Consider the following 13789-nt stretch of genomic DNA (forward strand, 5'->3'; position numbering starts at 1 on the left):
TTTATATTGAAGTGTGAAAATTTTTGAAGCCCAGATATTTTCTCAGATAGTGTCTTTTTGCCTGCATTCAGGATATATTTCTTTGATAAATATTTTTACAGAAGAAAACTTACCAATTCTATTTATGATTCTTTTGAATTTTTGCCATATTTAGAGACTGAAAAATAGTAAAAAAAAAAAAATGTGATTAGTCAACTCCAGATAAATTTAGTCCTAGTGTCAGTCATTGGGGATTGTCCCCACCTTCCTTCTCACTGAGGTGGCATCTATGTTGAGGCTCAGGTACCATCATGGCATCAGGGGAGGCATCTAGATGTTAGTCACCTGTCCACATTGACATTCATTGCCATGGCCATTGTCCCACCCGGTTATGGCATCACCCCTTTATGCCAGCATCTTCTAAGGGGTCACATTCTCCCTGATTTTGAGACATACTGTCCTTCAAGTTCCTTTGAAGACATCCACTTACAACTGATATAACAACTTCAGGTCTGTCAGTTTGCTCGTATCTAGTTTTTGTGCTTTTCTTGGGGTATGGAAAAATCCTGCTTTCCTTGCAACTCCTTCTGACTCCTTTCTATTTTTAAATGGGTTGTGGCAAAGCTTCTGGGGCTACCTCAGACCCTCCAGCCCTACTCCCCATACAGCTATCTCTTTTTATTTTTAATTTATTTTATTGAAGTAGAGTTGATTTACAATGTTGTGTTACTTTCTGCTGTAGAGCAAACTGATTCAGTTATGCATATATACATTCTTTTTCATATCCTTTTCCATTATGGTTTATCACAGGACATTGAATATAGTTCCCTGGGTTACCCAGCAGGACCTTGTTGTGTATCCATGCTGTATATAATAGTTTGCAGATACAAACTATTCCCAAACTCCCACTCCATCCCTCCCCACCTCCTTCCCTCTTGGCAACCTCAAGTCTGTCAGCCATCTCAGATTTTCATAGGATGCTGCTGCTGAGTGAGCACTTCCCAGGTTTCTGGAGAGAAAAAAGAGCACCTGACCCCTTTGCTCAGGGTTTCCCACTGTTGGCAGAATTATTCTATTAGCCAGCCACCCACCATGTTAACCACAAGGTAGGGAAGCAGGGCACAGCACACCTGTTCAGGGAGTATCATCATCAGCTTGCTCTCTGCTTGTCCTCTAAATTTACTCTCTTTCTAAGACCCTTCCCCTGCCGGGAGCAGAAGGGCTGGTGAACCACTCAGTAGTTTCAATAGGAGAGGCTTTTTAACACTTAAAAAACAAGGATTTAATGCATTTATTCTCTGTTCTCTTGTGCTGATTTCATTGGGGGACAATAAAATCTTCTATCCCCAAGAGGAGAAGGTTACAGGGTAAACAAATAACATAAACAACAAAAACCACATGGAGGAATGTGATCTTGCCCTATAGCTGGTAGCTATTCCTTTACAGCACTTGTTACAGGACAGCCAAGGTGTCTTTTTTTTTTTTTAACATCTTTATTGGAATATAATTGCCTTACAATGGTGTTAATTTCTGCTTTATAACAAAGTGAATCAGTTATACATATACATATGTTCCCATATCTCTTCCCTCTTGCATCTCCCTCCCTCCCACCCTCCCTATCCTACCCCTCTAGGTGGTCACAAAGCACTGAGCTGATTTCCCTGTGCTATGTGGCTGCTTCCCACTAGCTATCTATTTTACGTTTGGTAGTGTATATATGTCCATGCCACTCTCTCACTTTGTCTTAGCTCAACACTTGGAGTAGACTTTGCATGTGCAGATGCAAAGCCTAAAATCTCTATGCCCAATAGCAAGGGCCCTGTTAAAAGTAAACATTGGCTCTGGGACAAGACAGCAGAGCACACTGGGGAAAGGACGACAGAACTGGATGATGAATGAACAGGTCACCAGACAATACCAGAATTTGTAAAACTTGATTCCTTTATATGGAATAGTGTTTCTCAACTGGGGGTCTTAGACTCATGGCGTTCTTTAAGTGCACTTTCTTCTTTTTTTCATTTAATCATTTATTGTCAAAAATATAGTCACTGTATAGTATATATGCTTTCTCCCACAATTTCTGGTTACAGAAACAAACTCCTGATATTGGCTATTACAGACTAGAACTGGGTTATACATATTAGCATTTGTTACTGTGATCTACTGTTTATACTTTAAATGCATTTTCAGTGATCCACATGTTCCCTACAGAAATTCTTTAAGTCTATATTTTCTGTTTGATGGTAACCTTAAAAATTACTACAAACATATTAGGAATCATCTAGACAACCACTTTATCGTCAAATACCATCGTGCAGTTTTAGTTCCCACTCCATTTGTGTTTACAGCAGCCACAAGGAGTCATTTTAAGTGACCTCACTTAAGTTTCAACGCATTGAAAGCATGTTTGCCTGATAATAGATCAGCAGCCAGACCTTAGGTGTCCTAATATCAAAACAGAAATGCCTGTCCCTTATTCTCAGTTACACTCAAATTGAATTATTTTGCCAGTTATGAACACGCAGGTTCTCTTTTGAATGATAGTTTTCAATTAAAAAATGTTCCATAGTGTGCTATTTCAATTTTTTAATATTAGTTAATAAATGAGATTGAGTTGACAATATGAAACAATCTCCTGCCACCACATAATATAATGAACTAGTCTCACGATTCCAGGCTACTGTAAAAAAAAGAGCAGCTGAGGGTTTTAATCCGGGTTTTAATTTCTGCTAAATGAAGACCAGATGATGTCATTGTGTACCTTATGAGAGAAATTTCTTATATTTGAATGAAGAAAGGGGTGGGATACTTGAGTCATCTCTTGGCTCAAGAAAGCTCAGGGAGGGCAAACTTGGAAGCTCCAAACAACACGCATTTAGGTTTCAAATTGCAACTTAGCCAAGGAAAACAATTACCCATCACACTGAAATACTATTGTTAATTTTGAATACTGCAGGTTTTACAGCTTTGTTTTACAGCTTTGTTGATTTTTAGCATATAATTTGGTTTTGTTCTTGCATCTGTATAGGAATGATCAGCCATATTGAGTTTATAACTAATTTTTCTTTTTTTACATAGATAAGAAAAATTAAAAACAGTTTGAGTTCTCATCAATAAACCTTCACACACACACACACACACACACACACACACACACACTCATGCACACACAATCCAGGTCCAGTGTTTCTAACTGTGAACTCTTCCAAACATTCAAGAAGAAATAACAATACTTTTATACAAATTCTTCCAGAGAAGAAAAATGTATAAGTGTTCCCAGCTCATTTTCTGAGGCCATTGTAACCTTGACCCCAACAACTGTGAAGAGTATTGCAATAAAAGAAAATTGCAAATCAATCTCATGAACAAAGATGCAAAAATGCTCCACAAATTGAATAAAAGTAGACTTTTCACTAGAGTTTGTGACTCACTGATATACAGAGAAGTTAGACATTTATATTAGAACAACACTATGTAGCACCTACTTGTTGTTTATATAAGTACATTTAATGGAAACATTTATTTGAAAAGTCAATAGCAGCATTTTCCTAGTGAGACAATCTTTTTTTTTTTTTTGGTTTATTAGTCCTTTAATTGTTTTTCCCACCTTGTTTAAGAAAAAAAAAAGGTTCTTTAGTTAGTATAGGATATGCAATATTAACATATTTTATTAGTATTAATATATGGGTTTTTAAAAATATTTTTCTTAAGTGGATATGCATTTCTTCTTTTTCTTATATAATGTCAAAATAAAGACCTTTTACTAAAATTATTTGGACATCACAATATCCCAAAGAGAAAGCAGTAGGAATAATATGGTATTTATTCCCATTATATATGTGGAGAAAGTGTCATAGTTAGATTAAATTGCAAAGTAAGACAGTATTTGTGTAAAGCCTTGAAATCAAGGCTAATAATTCTTATATTGTTTATATTCTATCAATGTGGTTATATTTGCCCTTACAGCTACAAATTTTAACTCAGTTTTGCAGTGGCATTAACAAAGGCTAATGGTGGTGTCCTCACTGGTGAAAAACATTTAAATAATTCTAATTTTTAACCATTTCAGTTAATATTAATTGCATTTGGCTGTCAATCATCATTTAGAAATGATTAACCAGGATCACTTTGATGAATGGAGTCATATTCTGCTAATATATTATTTTTAAAACGTGACTTCATTTTTTATCTGACAAAACACTCAGATAGGCCTTGTTTCTGGAAGATGGGGGTGTGAAACAAAGAGAACGTTAACTGCTGTGAATAATAAAGGAAAAAAGATGGAGTTCCTCTGGTTGCCCAGGAAAGAGGATCTGAGGAGACTGGGCTAAAAAAGGAAGAGAGATGAGAAATTGAAATTGAATGAGAGAGGAAGAGGCTTAGGAACTTGTCCTGTGAGACAAAGCAGTGGCCAGGCACACCTTCCTGGAAATGGGAATGTCCCATGGACTTTCCAAAACAGGGGTGTCTGAGAGTACATGGTAAATTGAAGCCACTGTGGTATACTGCTGCTGTTACCCTCTAAACCTTGGATGAAATTATTCTAACTGGCTTTGTGATGGAGATACTTCAGGGAAATCTAGGACAAGAAACTGTGTCTCTTGGTAGAACAAAGAACAGCCACAGGACGTGAGAAGTAAGTGGCGGTTTCATGAGCAAGAGCTGCTGTAATATGCAGGAGAGCACACAGAGCCGGGGGAGGGCACCATAGATAGGCCCTTTAGCCATTTTAATTTTAATATCAAGAACAAAATGACTCTTTGAGATGATGACTCTTGAATTAAATATATACAAGAATAATAACAATATTTATTGAGTTCTTCATGTGTACAGTTTTTCCAAGCTCCTTCAACGTATTAACATCTTTAAGTTTTACAACAACCATATAATTAAGTAAACTCATTATTTCTACTTTACATATGAAGTTGAGATAACTTGTCAAAGATCACACGACTCTTACATGGTAGAGCTGGGATTTGAACCCAGGGAGCTGGTGTACCAGAGCATCTGTTCTCACCTGCCAAATCATACCGTCTCTTAAAAATAAAAATTAAAAATACATCTGCATTTGTTTCTCTTTTAAGGATTCAGTCATGCATTAACACAGACAATCAGATTAAAAAAAACTGAAACAAACAAACAAACAAAAATCCACCTTTCTATTGACTTCAAAGGCTCAAAGTTATAGCTCAGCTAATATTGCCTCAGACCAGAACCATTTCTCTTTCACACAGACCGCCTTCCAGGCTAGTCTTCCTTCCTCCAGGCCTAGCTCCCTCAACTCTTTCTCTAAGTGCATTAGTTTATACAGCGATTAATTTAAGACACAAATCATGTGGGTTACGTGTCTGGCCTGGGTAGAAACTACCTGACTATCTCAGTCAAGACTTCGGTAATCAGGGGCTTCCCTGGTGGCGCAGTGGTTGAGAGTCCGCCTGCCTGATGCAGGGGACACGGGTTCGTGCCCCGGTCCCGGGAGATCCCACATGCCATGGAGCGGCTGGACCCGTGAGCCATGGCCACTGGGCCTGCGCGTCCGGAGCCTGTGCTCCACAACGGGAGAGGCCACAACAGTGAGAGGCCCGCGTACCGCAAAAAAAAAAAAAAAAAAAAAAAGACTTCGGTAATCAGAGTATGCTCAACCAATTCATCATCATGCCTTCCAGAATGGCTCCTTTTTGAAGCTAATTTCTGGTCAGTTGGTGCCACTCTCTGCTCTCCTTCCTCCAACAGCTGGACAGTTGACACAGGTGGAGAAAACCATACTACTCTGCCAATCTGTGTTCTCCATGCTCTGCTGAGTCCTCAGTTCTGCCCTTCAATCTTTGTGCTCCCTTTGTTTACCATCTTCTCTATATTCAGTTACCACTGTAAACCTTGACCATCCTCAAGTCCCTAACACACGCCAATCTTCTCATTATTATCTGATGGCGTTGCTTCTCACTGGAGCAAGCAGCTTTAAGCTGCTACAACTTCCACATGGTCTTCTCCTCACCCCTTCCACTGCTCCTATATTCTGTTGATATGTTTCATGTGGTAACAGCACTTCCTACCCTGTCACTCAAGCCTGCAGAAAGGGAGTCATCCTTCACCCCTCACCAATCCTCAATCAATTACCAGCCCTTTCCCAATACCTACCAAATCCTTTCCAGATTTGTTATTGTCTCATCATTCCTTCTAACACTGACCTAGGATGTCTTTATCATCTTTTAGAAAGTCATTGCCATTGTTTTCTTTTGGTTTCCCTGCATCTGTTTATTTCCCCCTTGAAATGTATCACTCACATGTACAGCCTTTTTGATCAAGTTCAAATCCAATTTGCACCACACCATGCTCCCTTGAGTTCCCTGTGTTCTGATGTGTAGGATAAAATGTAAGCTAAGTTCCCTTTTTGGTTGTCCTTCAGTATTTTATGAGTGATGGTTTCATCAGGTTCATGTATTTTAAAGCCACTTGTGTTTTTCAGCTCTATAGCATCAGGACAAGATAAAGAGTCTTGGCATCTTGAAATTTTTTTGCCAGCCCTGAATGGCTAGATTATCTTTATGCCTCTCAGCCCTCTGCTTCAGAATGAGAGAGGAAAAGGCAGCAGGAATTGAAGAGGAACATATATTTTTATTGTTGTTTTCTATTTTCTGGAACTTAGGATCCAGCAATGGTGGAATAGGCAAGTGACTTGGGCTCTTTATATAATTACTTACACAGCTGGCACACAACAAACACAGGCTCATTAGACACATTTAAGGAAAAGCATGGCATATGATAAAAGAAAGTTACCAAACAAATTTTTTCCTTTGCAGGAGCCATGTAATATTCAAGTGAAATTGCTTTTGTGGTGCTTTCATGCATTCTGGCACCTTTGGGTGAGGATGTCTCTTTGTTCCCGAGCTCGTTCCCACATGTTCGTGCAGTCACAAGTTGTGCTAAATGCATGCTATTAGAATTAACACCACATATTTTGGGAACTTGTCATGTCTGAGAACAGAAGCTTCCTCTTTTGGTGGACTGAGGCATATACTTGCTTGTTTCAGTTCACTGCTTCCTTCCCCAAAGGCTTATCATCTCAAGGAAACTGACAGCTCATTATTTCAGAACTTGGAAAAAGCATTGGAATTGGCAAGTGTGAGCCTGTCTTCCCCACCAAGGCTGTCTCCCTGATCCTCAATTCAGTTTTACTCAATTACACAAATATTTATTAATTGACTTAGGTCCAAAGAACTAGGTGGGGTGCCTCAAGGAGCAAAGGGAGCATAGACACAACTTCTGCTATCAGAAGTCTTATGATAGGGGCATTACACAACCCCCTGTACTATAAGGTATAGTAACGCATCCTGAGATGGACAGAGTGCTCTGTGGGAGGAACAAGGAAAAGAAAGGACACCCCTTGTGCCCTTGGCCACACTCTACACAAGGGTCCGTGCAGCTCTGTCCTTTCCTAGCTGAGCAGAAAACTCATCTCAGAGCCTTTTCTTGTCTCTCCTACCACAAAGAGTTGGACTGAGAATTAAACAAAATGTTTTATGTGAATCTCCTTAGTAGAGTATCCCAAAGATAGTGGGAACTTAGCAAATGTTAGTTTCTTTCGCTTTGATGGTATCTTTGAGATGGATTCTCCCCAAAATGGGTGTGAAGTTTTCAGGCAGAGAAGGGGCCTGGAGACAGGCATTTGGGGCAGAAAGAAGATCATGAGAGGACACAGAGGTGGGGAATGGATTTTGTCAAGGAAAGAACGAACGCTCCAGTTTTGCTACTTGGAAGTAAAGAGATGGACTTGGAAAGGTAAGTAGGGGCCAAACTGAAGGGGCAGCAATATCTGGGTAGGCAGGGTGGTGCAGTGGTCAGGCCTGGGCTTTGGAGCCAGATTGCTTAGGTCCCACTCCTGGCTCTGCCCTGCCTATTCACTGTGTGACCCAGAGCAGACTTCTAACTCTGTGTCTCAGTTCCTTCACCTATAAAATGGAGTTACTATGAATGCCTTTGCCATATTCCTTTTCTGTGGATTAAAAGGGTTAAAATTTGTAAAGCAATTGGAACTGTGCCTGGCACATAGTAAATGCCCAATAAAAGCTGGCCAGCTCTTATTAGCAGGCTGAAATATTCATCCTGAAGTGACATAGCCAGAAGGCATACTACAAATGCATGCTACTCAGAGGACACTTGATCTGCCTTTACCAAGTAAATGGGCCTTTCCGATATGAGAAACGGCTCTGCCATTTACCTGGTCGAGATAACATGGAGGTTTCTTAAAAGAACAGGTGTGAACTGTTCCTCAGACTTTCTATTCTTTGGATGATACCTGTAGGCCCCCCCCACCTCCATGAGGCTCCCTAGTTCCACCCCCAAAGGAGGACTGTCAGCTGCCAACTGGAACCTCCTGCCAATAGCAGACGTCACCTCTTCCTTCTTGCTAGTGGTTAGAGGACCAAGGGTATTGATCTCGGAGAGGTAGCAGTGAGCATTGGCGTGAAGCGAGATCTTAATTCCCTGGCCAGGAAATGAACGTGGGTAGCCTGGATGAAAACCAGGAATCCTAGCCACCACACCCCCTGGCTCTTGCCCCCAGCGAGAAAAATGCATTTCTCACGGAAGCAAAAACTATAAAAACAGGCACAAAGTTTATTATTAGAGACATAGCACAACAACAAGTGGGAGAGCACACAGAGAAACAGTTTTTTCAGTTAAGACAGAAACAAGGCAGAGATGCACACCCAGAGTGAAAGGGTGTGGGCGTCCTCCCCAATGAGGAGGAGTGCAGTAAAGAGGCCGTTAAGTCACTTATATAGGGCAGTTCTTCTGGGTCTTTGTTTACCTCTGGCCAATTATCTGCTTTCTTTTTCCACACCTGACCTGCCCTAGGACCCTCCCCAACATGCGTGTGCAACTTTTTTCCAAGATGGATTCCAGCCCAGAGGCCTATGGGACAGCCTTAGCATCATATATTTTGGGGTGGTGCCCCTCCTTTTTGACCCCCAAGGAGACTTTCTGCACATGTGCCATGTCTCCCTTTCCCGAGGGTTGGGAAATATATGACCTCTTGATCCTTTACTCAAACAAGGGTTAGCTCCCCTCTGCTCCTGCCATGACTGTTATCTTAAGGTGTCCACAGGAGACAAAGGCTGGCTATTTACCACGCTTCTGTTGTTACTTCCATTTCAGAGAGCAAACATGAGGCTGACTGTAAGTGCCTAACCTGGAGCCCACCTATCTCCTGTCTCAGGAAATACAAACAGGAGGCTAGTTGTAAGTGTCCAGCCTGAAGCCCACTTTTTTCCCGCCTCGGTATCGTGCTAGACAGAATGATGACTAAGTGGCCAGAGACCAGCTTGAATAATAATATAATAGTTCAGATCTTCAGGAACTAAAATCCTCACTTTCACAAAGAAACTACCGGAGCCCTCTGAAACTACTATTCAGAGATTAGAGACCTGCCCAGGCAAGCTCCAGTTCCTGTTGCCTGCGTGGCTGCTCTCCAGAGGCTGGACGTATGGAGGAGCCGCCCATAGAGGAATGTTCTGGGGGCCCCGAGCCTACTTCCCCCAGACCTTATCTCTAGCTGGTTCATATATTTGTGGGATAACTCTGTGTCCTTTGGGTTAAGGGCATGGATCGCCTCTGAGTAAGAGACAGGTGGTTGGGATTAAATCGTTTGCTTTCAGAAAACCCATGAAGTGAAAAATTCAATCCACACGTGGTGTGGAGAAGAGAAATTATATCCAGTGCTAAAACCGGGACCTAATCTCTCAGCAAAAAGAAATTAGGAGGGGAATCGTGTGTGTGTACTATAACTCTATGGTGAAGTGGATGAGGGTGAATTCCATACCTTCAGACTAGGCATAAAGGTACAAGATTTACTGGGGAAACGTGAAACCCAAGGACATTTGGAGAGCCCTGTCCTTATTGTACAGTCTTGAAAGTGGACTTATAAGTCGGTGGGGGGACAAACTGTTTTGGACTCAGGTGCTGAGCTGACTGAACTTAAGTGCTTGCTCACTACAGGAGAACTGAGAAATGGTACCCGCCCAGGGCCCATGGGAATTCACAGCTGCTCCTGCTGTGGGAAAGAAGTTACCAGTCCAGAGGCCACCTTGTCCTTGGCAAGTTGGGTTCAGGTGCAGCCCCTCCCACTGGAAAAGAGGGGTCTTCAGTCCCAGCCCACTTGTTAACAATCCACAGAGAGGTCCCGGATCATTGCACAAGCCTCATCCCTGGAGCCTGCACACAGGAGAACCACAAGTTTTGATTGGGGAGGGAGAGTCTGAGCTCTACTCTCGCTCCAACAGCAATGGGGGATTGAGGAGGAGCCAGGGGCTGTCACTGCAGCATTCTGATGATCATGGAAACTACACCCATGTCACCCTGGATATTCAAGATGGTAAAGTGTCCCCACACCCTCAGAAAACAGTTAAAAATACTTCAGAATGTTTAGCTGAGATGGACTAGGCTCAAGTTTAATGGTCACACAGAAGAAAAAAAAAAGACTTATTCAGTATAATTCCAGACCTAATAATAATGAGCAAATTTCACCTCAACATAAAAGCAAATGAAAACACAGTTAGGGCTGCCCAGCAATGGGTGAAATGGTACCCTTCAGAGTTCTCTGTCACTGGAGGTACTGAAGCAGAGCCCGGGGGCCATCTGCCAACCAGTACGTAGGCGATATTTCTGCATTGGGAGAGGGTTAAAGTAATAAAGGAAGTTTATCCTTGACCAACACTTATCAAGGCAGTTTTTGCTCTTTCAATGACCTAAATTCTTACATTGCTTTAATTTTGCTTCCTAGAACCCCACAGAATTAAAGAGTTTTGTGTTGCTTTTCTAGGTTCTATAAAGGGTCTTAGGGATCATATAGATCAATCTCACCCAACTTCACTGATGGAGAGACTGAGGTGCAACTGTTAGGTGACTTCTAAGGTTACATATTTGTTAAGTGGTAGAACAGCAATATGAACTCACAACCTGGAGTACCATGATGGTTTCCCAACTGGTTTACTTCCCTCCATTATCTCCCCAATGCTATTCAGCCTACACATTCTACACATATACCAGATTGATATTCCTAAAACTCAGATCTAATTATGTCATTGCTGTATTTAAACCATTTCAAAAGCTCCCTGTGCTCTTTAAAAATATACTTAGGGTTCTTTATTACGGCATTTAAGGTTCAACCTTCCTGGTTTTATCTCCAATTCCAACCCCTAAACCCAGTCCTTTTCATACACTAAGATGTTAAATGAGTATTGAATACAATTGGTTTTGAGAATATCCATTTTATTTCTTAGACTATTTCTTGCCATATTCCTCCTTTGTAGGGTTTGCTGATCATCTGGTTGTTGACCAGCATGTGACAAACCTCAGAATTTTTAAAATGTGCTGTTCTTCAGGAAAATCAGCACAAGATACCATGGACCATGTTTTGACCAGTGTTGCATTAAGGGAGCTTCAAATGAAAGGCTATAAATGTTGGAGAAAAAAATCCTACTCATAACCTACTTCCAAGAATTTCTTAATAATTCCTCTTTCTTTCACCATAAAAATAAATCAGAGCTTTTAAAACATGCCTTCCAGATACTGACTTCTCAGAAATCACTCTGCAGTTGTGTGAGAGTATGTGCCTTCACAAGATCAACACTAGCATTTTTAGTATTTTAAGAGAAAAGATCAAATCCCTGAATGCCTTTAAAAGCCAAATTGAAAGGACTCCTCCAGAAACACGGAAGACATCTGTAATTCTGGACTGTAATAGGAGTGAGAAAATAAAATGTATTAAATTGCAAGTTAATCTGAATTCATGACAGTGAGTACTTTGACACTGCTTTTACAGCCATCATTTCCATTACTGATTTGCAATCTATACTCTCCAACTTCCATGTCAAATGAGCCAGGATCCTACTCTCTTTAGGATGAAAAATGGAACGAACTGTGATGGACCTGTTATTTGCCAGAGTGTATGAGTTAGCTTTTGCTTCCTAACAACTTACTACCCAAACTTAGTAGTAAGCTTAAAACATTATGTATTGGATTGCCAGAGGGTGATAGACCTGCACTCAATACCTCAAACAAACAAAAACATAAACCTGAATTTATTGCTGACATAGTAGGGAAGAGCTATGTTGATCAGGAACAGTCTCTCCAAGCAGAGCAGACTACTGATCTTACAGAGGGTTTGGGGAAATCAGTGAAGTTCAAAGATTGGTGGATTTTCATGGTCATCATCTGTTTAATCACGGTTACTTGAATGAGACTTTTGCTCAGAGGTGTGCTAACTGGAGTGAATTTATTCCAGATTGATTGATTTACAAAAGTGAGATGTTAATAATACACATTGGCTGGGCTTGCAAAAGCATGTTTAATGAGGCAAGTTGTAGTTCATCTATTAAATGAGTTTAAAATTAGTATGGTGGTTATTTGTTTCCATGGCTACAGAAAGATTGGTCTTTTTATAAGAGTGTGTAAATTAGGCAACCCCAAAGATGATTTCCAATGATCTCTGCTTCATGCTATCGTGACTTGTGCAATTCCCTCCCCTTGAATGTGGGCTGGATTTAGTGACTTGCTTCTAACAAACAGAATGCAGTAGAAGTAATAAGATGTCACTTCCAAGATTAGGTTAAAAAAAGACCACGGGGGCTTCCCTGGTGGCACAGTGGTTGAGAGTCTGCCTGCTGATGCAGGGGACTTGGGCTCGTGCCCCGGTCCAGGAGGATCCCACTTGCTGCGGAGCGGCTGGGCCCGTGAGCCATGGCCATTGAGCCTGCGTGTCCCGAGCCTGTGCTCCGCAACGGGAGAGGCCACAACAGTGAGAGGCCCACGTACAGCGAAAAAAAAGACCACAGCTTTGGCCTTGAGGGAGTCATCTTTCACTTGCTTTCACTTGGATTTCTCACTTGGGGGAAGGAAGTTGCCATGTTGTGAGCAGCTCTGCTCAGAGGCCCATGTGACAAGAAACTGATATCTTTATGTTTTCCCTCAGGTGATCATATAATTTTAGTGATGATGTAATTGCACAAGGAACACTGCCTAGAGATCCAGATGCATAGGCAGCATTGTAAATTATAATCTGAGCTGTATCTAATTTCTCAAGTGGCCATTGAAGCTCTTGCTTCCTTTAGGAACTTGTTTATCTGTTTCATTTTCTGGGTTCTTGTCCACACATACGCTCATACTAGCTTTTAACAAACCATATCCATCTGACCATGCCAACTTCCACTCTAACACAATGGTTTTTCCATATGTATCGTACTCATCATTGCAAAGGCAATTGATTCCAACTCCTTCAATAACAGAAAAACTGATCTTGAAATTCACTGTAACAAAAAGAGCAAAATAGACAATATTCAATCCACTTCTCCAGCCTTATAAAGGCAATTCTTTGTCTTCACGTTTGTTGCACTAAACAGTTGTTCAAAATTAAGAATCTTATATGATTTACTATGAAGCTGACTCATTAAAAGTAATTTATATAACTGGTTATTGTAATGCTTCCTTCATCAAACTTTCTAAAGAAATATCCATTGATTATTATGTAGCATAAAGAAATATTATTTATAGGGAAAAAAGGAGTTTGTAGTTAAAAAGCCAGTAACCAGTTCCTTTTCAGAAAAATAACCTAAGTACAATCCTATTTCTATGGAGACAAACATCATATTAAACTGCTGCTGAGAATATTTTTTTCCAGAAATATAGCATATTGTTAGTGTGAATGAGAGTATTTTATACTTTGTAAGTTAGTATTTATTTTGTCTATGGATATAGGGAGAGTCTTATAAGTAAAGAAGGAAGAGATGCACTGACTATTACTTAGAAATTTTAG

Source organism: Mesoplodon bidens, assembly GCF_964165515.1.
Source record: "Mesoplodon bidens genome assembly, chromosome: 11".
In the NCBI taxonomy this organism is placed as follows: Eukaryota; Metazoa; Chordata; class Mammalia; order Artiodactyla; family Ziphiidae; genus Mesoplodon; species Mesoplodon bidens.